At 41.8% G+C, this 12,062-nt stretch overlaps 1 long non-coding RNA gene across 1 annotated transcript in view; it reads left to right on the forward strand.

The window, feature by feature from the left end:
- The window catches only part of LOC143828786 (uncharacterized), a 265,869-nt gene extending 256,258 nt beyond the window's left edge, over nucleotides 1–9,611 (forward strand). Inside the window, exon 4 of the long non-coding RNA XR_013227877.1 lies at nucleotides 8,657–9,611. This is a non-coding gene — a long non-coding RNA (uncharacterized LOC143828786). The remainder of the gene's footprint in view (nucleotides 1–8,656) is intronic.
- The last annotated feature ends 2,451 nt before the right edge of the window (nucleotides 9,612–12,062 follow it).

The following is a 12,062-nucleotide window of genomic DNA, read 5'->3' on the forward strand; positions in this document are numbered from 1 at the left end:
TGAATAATGTTGATTGTTAGTTCCTGATATCAAACTCAGAATTGTGCCTTTCTTTTCTTTACCTGCTGGACGTAACGCTAATTAGTGTCTTCCAAATCTTGGTGAGCATCCCTGGGAATTATTCCACTGCAACTAAACAAAAGCTATATAAACCTGCAACTCCATGAGGAAAATGGACTTGCTCCGGCAATTTATTCACCTCATCCGCATTAGCATAGCTTCATCTGAAACTGCAGACCCGAGCAAGTAGCAATTCCACTGGGGCTGCTTTTCCTCTTATGTGTTCACTTTTGAAGTTGTCAGCATATCTCCACACTGACACTCTTCTCGCCCCAACCATTGCCTTTACAGGGAAATGGCTGAATGATGCTCCAATTTATTGAAACATGCTGCTGTCAGTACAGAATGATCCTTGTTGCTGACAGAGGCACTGCAGGGGAGCTGGCTTTCTGGTATTGTTTTACACAGCCGCGATCTCTTATTGCCCACCCCCTCACTTGACTTGAAATATGCCATCTCAAGAGTAGCCAGTTTTCAAAAATGTGAAAATAAAATTAAATGATGGTTGGATTGTAGGAAACGATTCATGAGGAAGATGTGGCTAAGGGACCTTGCATGCTGCTTGGAGAAGAGATATTTCTAACTGTATATTCAGGGCCCAAATATGACAATTCCATTGGATGGAATGTATTCTAGCTAGAATCTTGATCAGTGTGAAGAAAGTCGCCGCTGATAACCTTAAAGGAATGACCTCTGGGCTGTCATTTTCTTTGGGTGGCACCATATTCTATTATTGTAGTATTTCTATTGTGGCTTAGGATGAGTTACAACATTCTGACATTCTGCTCTAGAGCACAAGTCTTCAGGAATGACAGGAAGACCCTAGCATTTCACAGTCCCCACAACAAACAGCAAACAGAACAAATCAGAAACCAGCACTACACATTTGAGTAGGTTCAGCACAACTGCAGCAGACAACAGCTGAGTGCAGCGATGCTTAATTGGGAGATAGCTGAAAAACTTCTATCGTACAGGGAGCAGAGCAGTCCCTCCAGGCCTGGGTTTTAAATCATTAAAAACACCAAATGCAGAGAGAGAGCTTCAAGCTTATTCTGTCCACTTGGCTTTCTTTGCTGACAAGAATATTCAGTCTTTTTTTTACAGCCCTGTTTAATATTAACAAAAAGAATAATTAAATAAAATTGGTTTTAAAAGGTACCTTCCAGCTGTGAAATCACTGTATTTAGTTCAATGATTAAATACATCCTGGGGGATCCTTGGGGATGGTTGCTTTGAATAGTACAGAACTGGTATTCAGTTGAGTGTTGATAGGCAGCTTCAATGCAAGGGTAGGCAGTCTGCTAGTATGCACTGTGCTTACAGAAATGCAACTACTCAAACGGGCAGTAAAGATCATTTTCCCAATATGGTTATATTCTGTATTAATAAAAGTCCACTCATGCCTAAAGGATGGTATCTCCTTCTTTGGTCTTGAACAATCTCTGTGCTGCCCTGCACATCACATGTGCTGTAACCTTCTTTTATCCAGAAACATCCTGGTTCTTCATTGTATTGGTCTAGTTTTGTGATGTTCTCATACAACATACCACATTTAAAATCCTTTGTGCATGTGCTCTAGAGCTCACTGGAAATCCCAGGAAGCATCTGGGAGAGTGGGAAAAAAGTCCTACTTCTCTGCCACCATTGCATCAGCTCGTTTATAGTCAGCTCATGTACTCTGGCACTGGCTGACTCCAAAATCTGATCCTTTATATCAGGTTTTCTCAACCAAAGTTTCCTGAAAGCCTGGGGCTTCTCAAGAGGAAATACTTGGGAAGAAATAGTGGGAGGAAATAGTGGGAGAGAGATAGAATCATTGGAAGGGGGTCCTTGAGAAGAAAAGATGGAAGGAGCCTAAGGTGACTCCATAAGCAATTGTTAAATGATTTGAGGAATCATTTAGGAAATGGAAGGAAGGCCTTATTACCAAGGATGAGGATAAACAAATAACCAATAATTGTAGGGAAAGTGTTAGAAAGGCTAAAGCTCAATATGGGCTTAGGCTAGCAAGAAATGCTAAATATAACAAAAAGGGGTTCTTTATTAGTTATATTTCAAGTAAGAAAAATAATAGGATCAACATAAGACCACTGCGAGGACAAGAAAGTGAAATTATAACACATGATGAAGAGAGGGCTGAACTGCTTAACTCCTATATCTCCTCAGCCTTCTCTTGTGAGGGAAATAGTGATCAATGTGGCAAAAACGTAACAAAACAGGGGGAATTGGAATGGTGGCTAGAATCACTGTCCATAAACACCTAGTTTCTTTAAATGTAACAAAGTCTTCTGGGCCAGGGGAATTGCATCCAAGGGTACTAAAAGAACTTGCAGATGTAATATCTGAACCTCTGTCCATTATTTTTGACACTTCTTGGAGGACAGGTGAGGTGCCAGATGATTGGAGGCAGGCAAATATTGTCCCTATCTTCAAGAAAGGGAAAAAGGAGGATCTGGATAACTATTGACCCGTCAGCTTGACATCTGTAACTGACAAAATTTTAGAATATATCTTCAAACATTTGGTCCTTGAGCAGCTGGAACAGAGAGCTGTGATTTCTAAACCTTTCATTGGTTTCACAAGAATAACTCATGTTTGACCAACCTTATCTCTTTTTTGAGAAAGTAACTACCTTCCTGGATCAGGAGAATGCCGTAGACATTATCAGGATTTCAGTAACGCCTTTGATAAGGTTCCACATAATATTCTTGTTGACGTTGGTAAAATGCGGTATGGATTCTAATTCTGTCAGGTGGATTGGTAATTGGTTAACAGATCATACACAAAGGGTACTTATAAATGGTTCAGCATCCTCTGGGAGAAGAGTGACAAGTGGAGTGCCCCGGGGATCTGTCCTGCGGCCTGTGTTGTTCAACATATTTATAAATGATTTGGATGAGGGATTAGAGGGGATACTTATTAAATTTGCAGATGATAGTAAACTTGGAAGGGGTAGCAAACACAACTGAAGACAGAATCAGAATACAGGATGATCTTGATAGGCTCGAGAACTGGTCTAAACTGAATACAATGTAATTCAATAGGGACAAATGTAAAGTTCTGCATTTAGGTACGAAAAACCATGTACACCAATATAGGATGGGGGAGGCTTGTCTTGGCAGTAGTATGTGCGAAAAGAATCTAGGAGTCTTAGTAGACCACACATTGAACAGGATTTAACAGTATGACTCAGTGGATAAAAAAGGCAAATGGGATTTTGGGCCGTATCAAACGGAGTATCATGTCCATATCATGGAAGGCGATGGTACCACTTTACTCTGCACTGGTTTGGCCTCACTTTTAATACTGTGTTCAGTTTTGGGCACCACAGTTGAAGAGGGATGTAGACAAACTGGAACATGTCCAGAGGAGGGCAAAGAAGGCAGTGAGGGGTTTGGAGACCAAGGCATATGAGGAAAGGTTGAGGGAGCTTGGTCTGTTTAGCCTGGTGAGGAGACAACTGAGAGGGGAAATGATAACCATCTTCAAGTATTTAAAAGGCTGCCATTTAGAGGATGGAGCACAGTTGTTCTCTCTTGCCCTGGAGGGATGGACCAGAATCAATGGGATTAAATTAATTCAAAAGAAATTTCATCTAAATATCCGGAATAAGTTCTTGACAGTTAGAACAGTTCTTCAGTGGAACAGGCTTCCTCAGGAGGTGGTGAGTTCTCCATCTTTGGAAATTTTTAAACAGTCTTCAAGCAAAGGTTGTATACACACTTTTCTTGGATGCTTTGGGATGATCCTGCATTGAGCAGGGGGTTGGACTAGATGGCCTGTATAGCCCCTTCCAACTCTATGATTCTATGATTCTATGTTGAACAACACAGGACCTAGGACAGATCCATGAGGCACTCCACTCTTCCCTCCTCTCCAAGAATATGACAAATCATTTACAAGCACCCTTTGGGTACAATTTGTGAACCAGTTCTAAATCCACCTAACACTAATGGAATCCATACTGCATTTTACCAAACTGTCAATAAGAATATCATGTGAAACCTTATCAAAAGCTTCACTGAAATCAAGGTAAACAATGTCCACAGCATTCTCCTCTAGCAAGGTAGTAACTTTCTCAAAGAGAGAGAGAGAGAGAGAGAGAGAGAGAAAGAGAGAGAGAGAGAGAGAAGGTTAGTCTGGCATGACTTGTTCTTGAGAAAGCCATGCTCAATCTTAGTAATGACAGCTATCTGCTCTAGCTGCTCAAGGACCGACTGCTTGATGATTTTTTCTAAAATTTTGCCAGCTATAGACATCAAGCTGACAGGTTGGTAGTTGCCCATATCCTCCTTTTCCCCCTTCTTGAAGACAGCATTTGCCTGCCTCCAATTTTCTGGTGCTTCACCTGTTCTACAAGAATTGTCAAAAATAATGGACAGGTGCTCAGAAATTACATTTGTAAGTTCTTTGAGTATCCTTGGATGCAATATACCTGGCCCAGAGGATCTGGTTTCATTTCAAGAAACTAGGTGTTTATGGACTATCCCTACAGTGATCCCAGGCCACAACTCCCCTACCTCATCACGTGAAATGCTTTTCTTGCTAGCCTAAGATCATAGTGAATTCTAGCTTTCCTAACACTCTCCCTACAAGCCTTGGTTATTTGTTTATATGCCTCCTTAGTTATAAGGTCCATTTCCTAAATGACTCTTTTTATACTCAATTCTTTTGAAAGCTGTTTCTCTAGATTCCTCCCTGTTTTCCTTCTCAAGGGAATTTTCTGTGATTGTGCCTGCAGTATTTCTCTTTTGAGAAACTTCCAAACTTCTTGGACTTCCATCTCCCTACATTTTTCTGACCACAAGATTCTACCCAACATAACTTTAAGTTTGTTAAAATTTGCTCTCCTTAAGTCAAGTCTGTATGTGTGACTACTTACAGCTTTTCTCTTCCCTAAGATTACAAAGTCCAAAGTCATATGGTCACTATTACCTCAACAACCTGTTCTTCCCCATTGATGTGAATGAAGTCTAAAATAGTGGACCCCCTGGTTGCCCGTTCCACTTTCTGGGAAATGAAGTTGTCAGCAAGGCAAGGCAAGAATTTATTGGACTTTTCATTTTTTAGCAGAGCTGGTCTTCCAACTTCTTGCAAGTTCTCTCCTTGCAGGTTCCCACTTGTCTATATCTATATTGCTGTATCCAAAGTGTCTGATGTTTCTGTAGAGCAGTCTTCCCCAGCCCCTAGGCCTCGGACTGGTACCGGGAAGGGAGGAGCGGATGTTGGCGCGCCAGTGGGCACGTCTCCCTCCCCCCTATGGTGCGGCGATCACTCCCGGCCCCGGCACAGTGAGCGCTGCGCGGCGCAAATGTGCAGGCATAAAGGTGCTGCGCCAGCACGTTTGCCCCTGCCAGCACACCAGCACCTCCCTCCCCCCAGTCCCCGGGACTCCCTCTCCCCCCCCGTCCCCGGCCCGAAAACGTTTGGGGACCACTGCTGTAGTGATCCTGATCCTTGCTGCTATGATTAAATGGTTACTGGTGAAAAAAACTGAAAATGAATCTTGACAAGATGGAGGTGATGGTGGTGGGTAAGACTGAGGTCTTGTGCAACATTGTGATCTCTACATTTGATGGAGACCAGCTGAATCTCACTCAGTTCAGCCTAGGGGTTATACTTCAGTATAGGGGTTATACCCAGTACTATAATTGGATAACCAAGTTAATACAACAGCAGCATCAACAAAAACATTCTACAAGCTTCATTCAGCCTGGGAGATGGCCCCCTACCTTGACTTGGATGATCTGGCTATGGTTACTTTTAGGACTGCATTTAACTGATTTAGCTTTTATTTATAGACTGTCCTAACTGGAGCTTTTGATTTGTGATTCCAAGAGTGATTTATAACTGTTGTTTTAAATGTGTTTTTTTAATAAATGTTTTATTTATATTATAAGCTGCCTTGACAACCACAAGGGTAAAGGGTAGCTAATGAAAGGCTAGACATTTGTGCTGTACATGAGTCTATTCTTAAAGACAACTAGGAAAATCCAGCTGATGCAGAATGTCGCAATCCAGGTACTAGGTGGAGCAGGCAATGTCACACCCATTCTTCAGATACTCTGTTGATGGTGAGTTATTAGGTTTAAATCAAAAGCTTTCCCACATAGGGCTTTCCCCCTTCCCCTCCTCCTCCCCCCTCCCCCCCCCGGCCCTATTCTGCTTTGGTTTATCTCCTGATTTCCACATGCATTTTTATGCTTTTAATTTTTACTTTTATGTCAATGGCAGTGGTATTGCCTGTTTTTACTGTATTGTTGTATATCTTTTAACCCCCTATTGGGGGGAGGCTGTAGTTCAGTTGAAGAGCCTCCATTTTACATGCAGAAGGTTCCAGGTTCAGTCCCCATTATCTCCTGGCAGCAGGAGATATGAAAGACTTCCCTACTTGAGACCCTGGGAAGCTGCTGCCTGCTTGAGTGGGCAATACTGATCTTGGTGGACTGATGGTCGATCCAGCATAGCTTCATGTGTGTTCTGTATTTATAGCCTTAATTTCATGATTTGATGGGTATAACAAATAACTGAGACTGGTCGTTCTCTCAGATGAGTAACATGAAATAAGCTGCACAGAATTTGGCTTTTGAAATGCCACTGTACATGCTCAGTCTCTGATTCATGTTGAATCCCGATTTTATGGAATCCATTATATGTACTGAGAATGCACTTAACCCGCATGCTACAGCTTGGCACATCTCCAACCATGTTGTTCAAAGCTACTATGGAATAAAGTAATCACTTTAGTAGGTCCAAAGATTTGTATCCTTTGCACTGGCCTTCTAAAGGTCCATGGGGACACAATTTCAGGTGACCCAAAAGGCCACAATGGAAGGAGAGAGGCAGAACGTTTCCATTTAGGTTATGTATTTTAATAAACTGGGCAAAAGGAAGATGAAAGATGAGAAGATCAGAGTTTAGTGTGTAAGATCACAAAGCATAACCACTTTTTAGAAATGGGGCGTGTTTAAGACCAATGAAAATGGATGGGTTGGCTGGGAGAGGAAGAAGAGAAGATGACAGGAAGAACTCACATTATATGTACCATGCAAGCCTATCACAGCCTCTTTACACTGAAGAAATAATCTTTTCAAGTTATAAAAAGAGGTGGTATGCCATGTTTTGTTTGTGGTGATTTAAAGACCAAGTGATTCTTGCACAAGGCAATCTGGAGAAATCCAATCACCCCACTGTCTTGTGATGGAATGTACTAGAACCAGTTGAAATGTTACTTACTCCATATACAGGCCATAGAAAATATCTTGTTGATTCTGAGGCTGTAAGGTTTAACAGTCCCAGCCTCCAGCTACCAGCCAACATTGCACACACCTGGTTTCAGCTGCAACCCTATCCTAGCAAGCAAATACCATATATGCTGGCCATGGGTAGGGGTGGAAAGATAGGGTTACCAGCTTTAGGTTGGGAAACTCCTGTAGATTTGTAAATAGACCTTGTGGAGGACAGGGACGTCCGTGGAGTACACTCTCCAAATCATCTAGATAGTCTAGTAATTCCAGGGGATCTCCAGGTCCTACCTGGAGGTTGGCATCATGCAAAATTAGAAGTTTTTAAAGATGCATGCACTATCTGCAGAGTAAGGTATTTCCAGTGGCCTGCATGAGGGGTATATAATAACTAAATCAGCTCATAGAACATGCAAGGAAATGGTCCAACACATATACCCTGACTGTTTCTGCACTAGCCATGCAATACAGATTTGAATTTTTAAAGGACCAGCTTTTCCATCCATTTCCATACTGAAATCCACTCTTCCAGACACAGACCCAAATAGCCCTCTCACTTATCATGCAGTTAGAAAATTCCTGGTAACAGCAAATTCATCTTTCAAGGCAAAATCTAATACAGGGCTGCCCAATGGAGAAATGCTTTAATTCAGGGGGTTTTGCAGCCACCATTTTCAGTTTGTGCATGCCCCTTTCCTAATTGCCATATTCCCTCCCTCCTCCCACCTCCCTCCATCCTGAAAATCTGACTTTAAAAAGGGAGTGATCGCACTACAACACTGTTTCTAAGGATTTTAAAAAACAGTCTTGCATGTTACAATGCAGCACTGTTTTGACATGATAATCTAGGTTTTTTAAAAATTACATCCAGTATACCTTGGCCGGAGGGTGGGAAGTGATTGAGAGCAAAGAATGGTAGAATTAAGCAAGCACCATTTTGCACAATAAAACTTTTTAGAAAAGAGGAAGGGAGCAAAGCATCATGGCAAGCTGCCTTTTTCTGATTCTCAATGTGGAGAACATACGGAGAATCTGTCTGGGAAAAAAGGGGAGGAAAGCCCAAATGCAGAAAGCACAGTGTCAACTCACAGCATCCAACTGAAATTCAAAGTGAGGCTAAAACAAGTTATGTCTCAAGTGTATAAACAGTCCTTTTTCAGTCTCTTGGACATAACTTTTCTACATTCCAGTCTCCTCCTGCGCAGCCCTTCATGCATTCTCAATATATCATGGTTTTGAAAATGAACCAAGACAATGTCTTGCTTTTTCATTTGAAGTTTTATTTTGATTTTGGTCATCTACTCTTTGTTGCATCCTGTCAAAACAGTGTTTTCTTCCTTTTATCTCTTCAGAATTCCTTCTGGAGGATGAAAACAGCAGTATGTGCGCAAGAGGAAAAGCCTATGAGTTGTTTGTTCCGCCCTGCTTGGGGCCTTTGGGAAGTGAAGGGGTTTTGTATAAAAGGAAGCTGTCCACCTGTCTCTTTGGAGGAAGTGGGTGTTGGTGACTCATTTCTACCAAGGCCTGAACATCTGGACCTTAAGGAAGGGAGAGCCCTGTGATCTCATCCCAACCCTCTTTGGTATGTGGAAGGCACATGTTTCGGTCCCTGGCAGCACATCAACTTGATCCTACTGATAAAAATACATATCTGGATCCTGTTCTCCTGCAAAACTCCACTGTCGGCTAGACTGCCTTACACCTCATGCAATGGTCACTTGCAGCCAAGTATTGCTTTCCAGAGCCTCGTATTGCCAGGACTGAAAATTCCTCAAAGTAACCTGAACAGACGAGGAAAGAGATTTGCTGTTAATATTCAGTGTGAGAGTCTCTGGAAGAAGTGAAGGCTTTCTGGCTGCATAATAGCCATTCTGAGAGCTACAAGAAAAGCTGCCATTTCACAGAACATCAATCACTCTGACAGCTTCACAAATTAGCAATATTTGAGGGAGGCTTTGTCTCCCATTCAGAACCAAAACGAGAATTCTGTGTGTATCCCCCAGCATTTCTGTATATAATGTAATCTCTGCCCGATTCCAACGAAAAATGGAACCCAAAAGAATATACTTTTTTTTAAAAGTATAAACCACCTTAGGCACTGGTTACATCTATCCTGCTCTTCCTGTTTGTTTGTATTTCCAGCAATTATTTGGAATCTTTGTTCCTTTCCAAGTTTTAACATGCTATTAGTCTGCTGCCACAGAGAAAGCTTAGGGAGCTGTTAAAATTGTACGGATGTTGCTAAGCACTTGAACACATTTAATAGCATCTTTTTTCCCAGAGTTCTGCTGTCCTCAGAATATGTATAGACTGGCTGCCCAATTGTACCCAAATGTTTGCATACTCATTAAAGAATCTAATTAATGATGATTGGTTTTTACAGATTTTTTTATTGAAAGTTTTAAGGCAAGAAGTTGAAATTTAAAAGCAGTCTACAGTTGCCCAATTTAACCAAAATATATTAGATAATAACAACTTATTCTAAAATTATTGCAAAATTATAAACAAAAAATTGGTGGTTTTCAATATCTATTGATATTAAGTATAATCCAAGAGACGATTTTCATTCCCTTAAACCTCAGAAGGGAGCGAATGATGCTCTGTTGCTTATTTTGCCTCTGGCATTTCAACAGCTATCTACATTGGCTGTTCAAATTTCATAGAATCATAGAATTGGAAGGGACCTCATGGGTCATCTAGTCCAACCACCTGCATTATGCAGGACACTCACATCCAAATCGCTCATCTACTGTAACCTGCCACCCCTTTGCCTTCACAGAATCAGCCTCTCTGTCAGATGGCTATCTAGCCTCTGTTTAAAAATTTCCAAAGATGGAGAACCCACCACCTCCCGAGGAAGCCTGTTCCATAGAGAAACCGCTCTGTCAGGAACTTCTTCCAGATGTTTAGATGGAATTTCTTTTGAATTAATTTCATCCCATTCATTCTGGTCTGTCCCCCTGGGGCAAGAGAGAATAATTCTGCTCCATCCTCTATATGGCACACTTTTAAATACTTGAAGATGGTTATCAGATCCCCTCTCAGTTGTCTCCTCTCTAGGCTAAACAGATCAAGCTCCCCCAACCTTTCTTCATACATCTTGGTCTCCAAACCCCTCACCATCTTTGTTGCCCTCTGCTGTACACGTTCTAGTTTGTCAACATCCCTCTTCAATTCAGGTGCCCAAAACTGAACACAGTACTCCAAGTGAGGCTGAACCAGAGCAGAGTAAAGTGGTACCATCACCTCCTGTGATCTGGACACGATACTCTGTTTGATACAGCCCAAAATCCCATTTGCCTTCTTAGCCACTGAGTCACACTGCTGACTCATGTTCAATGTATGGTCGACTAAGACTCCTAGATCCTTTTCACACATGCTACTGCCAAGACAAGTCTCCCCCATCTTATATTGGTGTATTTGGTTTTTCCTACCTGAATGCAGAACTTTATACTTGTCAACAAGAATATCATGTAGACCTTATCAAAAGTTTTACTGAAATCCAGATAAACTATGTCCACGGCATTCCCCTGAGCCAGCAAGGTAGTCACTTTCTCAAAAAAAGAGATAAGATTGGTTTGATATGACTTACTCTTGTGAAACCCATGCTGAGTCTTAGAAATCTCAGCTCTCACTTCCAGCTGCTCAAGGACTGAGTGTTTCATTATTTGTTCCAAAATTTTGCCAGCTACAAATATCAAGCTGACAGTCTTTTTCCCCTTTCTTGAAGATGGGGACAACATTTGCTCGCCTCCAATCATCTGGCCCCTCACCTGTTCTCCAAGAAGTGTCAAAAATAATGGACAGAGGTTCAGAGATGACATCTGCAAGTTCTTTTAGTACCCTTGGATGCAGTTCATCTGGCCCAGAAGACTTTGTTTCATTTAAAGAAACTAGTTGTTTGTGGACTGTTCCAACAGTGATCCTAGGCCATCATTCCCATCCCCCGTGTTGTGTTACGTTTTTGCCACATTGATCACTATTTCCCACACAAGAGAAGACCGAGGAGAAATAGGAGTTAAGTAGTTCAGCCCTCTCTTCATCATCTCTTATAATTTCACTTTCTTGTCCTCGCAGTGGTCCTATTTCATTCCATTGATCATGGTTGTCCTTACAAGATGGGCCATTCTGGTATGAAAACATATGAATGGAACTATCTTGAGCTACAGCCTAATCTCTCTCACTGTCTTATTATACTTTCCATCACGAATGGAGATGCTTGGACTACTTGTAGACTTGCTACTACCTGTAGCAAGAAGACTGAGAACTTTGCCACTAACATGACTATCAGCTCAACATAACTGAATTCACTGCTTGCTGAGCCCCCTTGCCAGGTTGCCTTAATGCTCTTTTCCAATGTTCATCTCAAACAATGTGCAGAGCAGTTCTGCATTTGTGCAGGAGCCACTCATACTAAAGGGTCTGGCTGAGTAATGTCTTCTTAACCTTGCTTGATTCACTTTCCTGCTACAGCTGATGTCCACTCCACCCCACCACAACTAAAGCCAAAGGAGAAGTAATGACATCATTGTGTCTGTCACACGTATGTGGCCACCATTTTAAAGTCTAAAATGGGTGATATAAAAATGCCCCCAAGAGTCCAATCCTGGTTGGAACTGGAACTCTGTAAATAGTCATTTTGGCACTTGAAAAGGCATGTGGTGGGGGAAAGCACCTTTTCTCATCATGGTACAGGCCTGACACCCATGGCATTTTAAAACTGTCCACTTTAGCCCTTAAAAGTGGCGGGTGCATCCC

This window comes from Paroedura picta, chromosome 2 (assembly GCF_049243985.1).
Source record: "Paroedura picta isolate Pp20150507F chromosome 2, Ppicta_v3.0, whole genome shotgun sequence".
Classification (NCBI taxonomy): domain Eukaryota; kingdom Metazoa; phylum Chordata; class Lepidosauria; order Squamata; family Gekkonidae; genus Paroedura; species Paroedura picta.